At 56.7% G+C, this 6,284-nt stretch overlaps 1 non-coding gene across 1 annotated transcript; it reads right to left on the bottom strand.

Annotated features, from left to right (window-relative positions):
• Positions 1–4,606: 4,606 nt before the first annotated feature.
• TRNAT-CGU (transfer RNA threonine (anticodon CGU)) lies at positions 4,607–4,680 on the bottom strand. The gene has a single exon. It is a non-coding gene; the product is annotated as a tRNA-Thr (tRNA).
• Positions 4,681–6,284: the final 1,604 nt, after the last annotated feature.

The raw sequence follows: 6,284 nt of genomic DNA, 5'->3' as shown, positions 1-6,284 counted from the left end.
ACTATGCAAAGGTAGTGCCAAACTTGTTGAACCAGTGGCCAGACACCCCCCATGGAGAGGAACAAAGGAAGGTGGAATGCTGCCCTGACTGGGGGGCAGGGCTGGAAGGGAATTTAGTTAGTTACTGTCTGAGAGCATGGAGGAGAGCCTAGGGGAAGGGGTTGGAGTTTAGGGGCCCAGTCTCCCCCATCCCAAGGGGGGCTGAGGCATCCTAGCCCAGCTCTGTGTCCAGATTCCATCTGTGCTGTGCTGTGCTGTATCCTGGAGAGGCAATAAACTTCCTCTATTCCACCGGCTGGTGCAGTCTGTTTGTGCCATTTCGGGGTGCAGAAGACGGGGGACCCCCAACGCGCCGTCACACAGCCACAGATCCCTGGTCAATTTACCCTCTGGACCTTACCCACAAATCACACTGGGCCAATCCTTTAGAATCTATATCTAAAGGTTTATTATTACAAGAAAGAAAAGCACGAGAGTAAGGTTATTAAAGTACAGTACATTACATGCACCGAATCTCCCAGTTCTCGATGCAGGCTCTAGCAGAGGTGTTGCAGCTGCTGGTTTAAAAGTTCTTGTTGCACATCCTATCATCAGGATGGGTTCACAGGTCTTCCGGGCTCTTCAATCCCTGCAGTGCTGCCTCTGGGATGAAGTGCTGAGCTGAGAACAAAATGGCATCGACCGCATGGCCTCTTTAGACCTCCTTCCTGGCCTCTTCTTGTATGCAGCAAGTCACCTGGTCAGAGGCCAATCTCTATGTTCCCTGCTGGCTGCCCTCAGGGGACAAACCCCATTCTTTGGGTGTGTCCATAGCCCATTGAGAGCCATTGTTCCACAGGGCTTCGCTACTCAGCCTGTCCATAGCAATGCTTAACCACATTCAGAGACATATCCAGCTTCCACACAGATTACAGATTCCTAACTACACACACAGACATTATACACTCACATAAATTGCGTACATAAGATCAGCAAACAATAAGCTCCTATTCAATACCCCACATGGCTCCCTTTTATACCAACTTCTGGGGCCAACACCCCCACCTAGGGGTGCAGCAGCGATCCGGCTGCTTCCCTCCAATTCAGTAATGTGACACAGTCCTAGCCAAAACTCACAGGGTGACAGTCCTTTAGAATCCTCAATGGACAGAAGGAAGGAAAGGGGGAGAGGGAATTTTGGGAACAGAGACAGCACTCGCCAAATTCTCGGCTGAGGCTCGCAGCAGTCACGGAAGAGAGAGCTGGCTTCAGTCAAGTCTCGGGAGTCCGTCCACCGCTTGGATGGGTCGTTCAGTCCTTGGCTCAGAGCTTCGCTTCGTAGCCCACAGGCTGCCTCCCGAGGTCAGAAAGCAGGATTGAAGACAAAAGGGAGGAAGGCTTTCCTTCCAGGGCCTTTTGCATCTTCTGCCACGTGAGGCGAAGCCCAGCGTTCTGGCTGTGGAAAAACACAGCCACAAGATGGCGTTTGGAGTCACCCGGGCGAGTCGCCTGTCCAAGCGGGACTGAGTCCCTTCCAAAGAGAAACCACGGCAGCCATGCAAGTCCAAGGCTGCACGAGAAACCTCAGGAGCTGGGACTGGGGCTCTACTGGAAGTCAGAGCGAGATGTGACGGGGAAGCCAGGGGACCACGCCCTGCCCACTGCAGGGATTCTCACTGGCTCTGGCGCTTCTGTCACTGGTCGCTGTGCCGAGCTGCTCTGGGACTAGAGGGAACGAGGGCCTGACCCGTGGGGCGGTGACCATGCTCCTGTGTCCGCCTGCCCCGGGCTAATCCTCTGCGGGTGGATCTGAGCTGTCGGTTCCGGGCCAGGGCTGGATTCTCCCCTTTGTGCCTGGGGATGACACGTCCCCTCTGAGCCAGAGCCGCCCCCGCCGGTCCCTTTGTACCCCCGCTGGGTGAGACCCGCAAGCAAATCCCTTCCCGGGGCTTCCTCTTTAACACTGACCGCTGGTTCTAGGAGCCTCAGTCTCTCCCCAGACACAGGCCCGCCCGCCCCGGCCCGCGGGGCGCGGTGTCTCTCTCGATCCCAGGCAATGAAGCGCCTGGTGCTTTTCCTTGCCCTAGTGGCCGCCCCGGGCGGTGAGTGGTTGCTGCAGGGGCCGGGAAACACACAGCGAGGGGGCTGATCGGATTCATCGCCGCGATGTTTTGTTTTCCCCGCAGGTGTCTGCTCCCAGGTGCAGCTGGTCCAGTCCGGGCCCGGCGCGGTGCAGCCCGGAGAGACCCTGACCCTGAGCTGCGCCATCAGCGGTGACTCTGTCACCAGTAATTGGTGGGAGTGGGTCCGGCAGGCTCCCGGGGAAAGGTTGCAGTGGATGGGACAGATCCGCTGGAGCGGCTCCAACTGGGGCACGTACTACGGCCCGGCTTTCCAGAGCCGCGCCACGCTCAGTGCGGACACCCCCAGGAACCAGTTCTCGCTGCAGCTCCGCGCGCTGACAGCTGCGGACACCGCCACCTATTACTGCGCCAGGGCCCCAGTGACACAGAGCAACGCAGGGCCCGGCACAGAACAGGGGAAGCGGCTCCCGAGCAGCGAGGCCTTGTTCTCTGGTGTCCCCCGAGCAGGTCAATAGACACAGAACAGGCCGCAGCGAACGGAGACACGGGAAGGGACGCGCGGCAGCTATGCCTAGTGGCTAGAGCAGAGCCCCGGGCAACAAGACACCTGAGTTCCCTTCTGCCGTTGCGCTGCAGGGTGACTATGGACAAGCCAGTTTCCTTCCCTGCTTCTGCTTCCCCGCTCAGCCTGCGATTCTCACAGGGCAGTTTTCCTTTGCCATTAAACAATAGGAACGTGTCACTGAGTTGCCTTCCCTTAAGGCCCTCTCCCGCGTGTCGCTGTGTCCCGGAGAGGGAGGCGAAGGCGCAGGGGATGATTGGGGGAAGGTCTAGGACCGGTACCAGACAAAGCTGGCGTATCCTCGCAGAAAACGCAGGCCCTTTATGAACGTAAACATGAAAATATTTCTGATTTTGTCAAGGGGAAACAACAAAGCCCCATTGTCTTGAAAGCGCGGAAAATCAAAAAAGAATAAGGATTTTCAGCAGAAAATGACATCTGACAAACCAAAACTCTTTCAGGTGTTTTGTGATCACATTCCAGTGATTTTTTTGGCACGAGACCCAAACGTTAAATTTTTGCTCTAAAATATTGGCACTTCCGTTTCCTAACCATATCTATATCTCGAAATGTTTCGAAAGAAGTAGACACCTCTGTGGGGAAATGTTTGATTTTCCCTTCAGATTCTGTGGTTTTAGCTCAGTGACCAAAAAAAAATCTAAGTGTTTCACACATGCTGTGTGAAAATGTTCGTTTACTTATACAAATAAACAAAATCCTCTCCTCCCCATCAGAATACTGATGGAACATAATAGCGGATATTTAGCAGAATTGCAAATCTTAACTCCATTCCAGGCCACGGGTGGGCGATAAAGCGGCAGCGGTTCACCAGGGTTTCCCTCTGCTGGGCTGCTGCCATATTTGCCCTCGTCTCCGCACTTACTGGCAACGAGGATCCGTGGCCAGCGGGAGCTGTGATTTGTCCTTTACAGCCAGGCCCAGGCCATTAGTCAGCACGTGCTGCTGGAAAATTGGATTAAATTGCCCACGTAGAGGGATCGTATCCGGAGTCCAAAGCTTCCCTTTGAAGGGATCCGGTGAACACGAATTGACTCTTGATCACACGCTGGGACATGCAGGGGAGTGTGACTCTGCTTCCCACCACACACCGCTTCCTACCTACAGCTCCGTTCGGTTTATACCCGCCCTAGAAAACCCGCATGCAAATTCCTGCCCTGGGCTGCCTGGTTAAATGCCCGCGCCTGGTACCAGGAGACGCAGTCTCTGCCAGACACAGACCTGCCCGGCCCTGCCCGCTGGGGAGTTTCCCTCAGTGCCCGGGAATGAGAATGGAACCTCTGCTGCTTTTCCTCGCCCTGCTCGCCGTCCCCAGCTGTGAGTGTCCGTGGGGCACGTGGGGGAATTAGCGTCCCACAGAGAGACATTCAATTGCTAAACCGTCCTTCGCTTTCTTTCCCTTTCTCCAGGTGCGGCTGGTCCAGTCCGGTCCGGGAGCGGTGAAGTCCGGGGAGACCCTTAGTCTGACCTGCGCTGGCTCCGGGTTTTCTATCGCTACTCCGCTTTACACATGGAACTGGATCCGGCAGCCCCCCGGGAAGGGGCTGGAGTGGGCGGGGCGGGTGTATCTGTAAGGCGGGGAGACAAGCTACGGCCCGTCTCTCCAGGGCCGAGTCACCATCTCTGCGGACACCGCCAGGAACCAGGTCTCGCTGCAGCTCCGCTCGCTGACAGCTGCAAACAGCGCCCCCTAGTGCTGCGCCAGAGAGACTCACAGTGGCACAGAGCGCAGCGCGGGCCTGGCACAAAAAGGGAAGCGGGTTTCATATACAAATGGGGGTGGGGTGTTGATGCCCAGGACTTACACTGATTGGGGCTAGTGGATAAATCCAAATTTATTCTATATCAGCCATCAGGTCCCCGAACGCTCCAGCAGGGCGCGATTTTCTCTGCTTAAACAATTAGCAGTGCAGGGCTCTTTTGTTCCCCAGAGGGGCATTAGACAATGGGAGCAAAAACTCCCAGGCACCACTGGGAGTTGAACCCAGGATCTCCTGTTTACGATACAGGCTCTTTAGCCAGCTCAGCCATGGCGCCCGCCTCAAAAGCAAGTTTTCAAATTGTCCGAGACAAACCTTCACACCCCACAGTAAAGCCATCCCCCATTTCCCTCAGCACGTCCACACCTACTCGAAGAGAAATCCGAATTTACCCACCCGGAGCTCTCAATGGGCCGCTTCTGAAGGTATTTGAAGTCCCTGCAGCTTCTTTTGTCACTACTCTAAGAGAAGCCCTAAGCACCTGCTCTTGCAACCTTAGGGGAGACATGGAAATGAGGTCTCTTCACACAGCAAACAAAGGGAGTTTCGAGTCTTCTCTCCTGCTTTCCATAGAGCTAGTCTCAGCGACCGCCCCCTACCGCAGTGCTGCTTCCTCGCACAAATCCCTTCACACCGCATCCTTGGGAAAGGAGAAATCTCCGCAGAGGCGCCTCCTCGCTTGCGCCCGCCTCTGGGATCATCGATTCTCGTTCCTGTGGCAAAGCCACAAAGGTCTCTGAGATCGCTCCTGTCCCACATGACTCTTGCGACGCTCTCCCTGTGAGGTCACTGACTCCCTATCTGCCTTCAGCCAATGAGCTGAGGAGCTGGAAAAGGCCCTTGTGACGTCTCTGTCACAGCCCCGCGCCTTGCAGGGCTCGTGTCCTACCGCTGGCCACCCCCATCGCATGTTTGAGCTGCTCCCCCGTGTGACCCCCGACTCAGAGGAGACTCTAAACGGACACGTCAGTGCAGGGAGGGGGTAGAGATTGCCGGGCCAATGTGAGGTTATTTCGCCAAGAAATTCCCGGGGTGCACCCCTGCCCCTCCTGCAAATGACCCAGCTCTGACTTCCAGAGAGAGGAAGCGGGTCCATTTCCCCCAGTGACTCTGCCCCTGCCCCTGCAATCGCAGCCTCGGGAACACTGGATAATCCGTGACACCCCCCGGAGAGCAGCGCCCTGCGCTCGGGGATCCCTCCGGGTCCCTTCCACTCCTACGACTCTCTACCGCAGCGTCCATGAGGCACACTTCGATAAACCGGTTTGTCCCTCTCTGGGGTGGAAACCAGCCTCTCTCCCTGCAGCTACAGTTCCTCCCCGAACTTCCCTGTCTCTGGGCACCAACTGGGCATTGTCTGTGTCTGTGTCTGTGTCCATGGCAGGTGCCCGGCACATTGTGGAGCAGCCCGCGAGCCAAGAAAGAGACACCCCCCGGTAACAAGGGGCTTCCCATTCAGATGAGGTGTTAGGACACTCCCGTCCACCAGACAGCGCTCCCCGCACAGGGTCCCTCCCCCTGCGAGTGTATCCCCTACAACAGGAAACCCCACCTGCAAATCCCTGACCACAGGCGGCTCCTGGGTCCTAGTGCTAGTGGGTTTCCTGCTCCCTCCGAACTGCCTCTCACAGCTCGCCCCTGCCATTCCCCGTCCGCTGAGCTGAGCGCCCGGCCTCTCTGGGGTGTGACGGGGACATCTCCATGTACTGAGCGCTCCCTCCCAACCCAGCCTAGATGGGCAGGGAGTTACCGCTACAGCAGCCTGTGCGGGAAACACCGACAGTCACCTGGCGCCCTGTGCTGTGAGTTTGCAGATTCTTAAGGTGTCAACAGGAGGAAAAGGACGTGGGCATCCGTGTGCAGGAGGGGGAGAAAAGACCG

This window comes from Pelodiscus sinensis, chromosome 30 (genome assembly GCF_049634645.1).
Source record: "Pelodiscus sinensis isolate JC-2024 chromosome 30, ASM4963464v1, whole genome shotgun sequence".
Taxonomy (NCBI): Eukaryota; Metazoa; Chordata; order Testudines; family Trionychidae; genus Pelodiscus; species Pelodiscus sinensis.
This window is presented reverse-complemented; position numbering and strand designations above follow the sequence as displayed.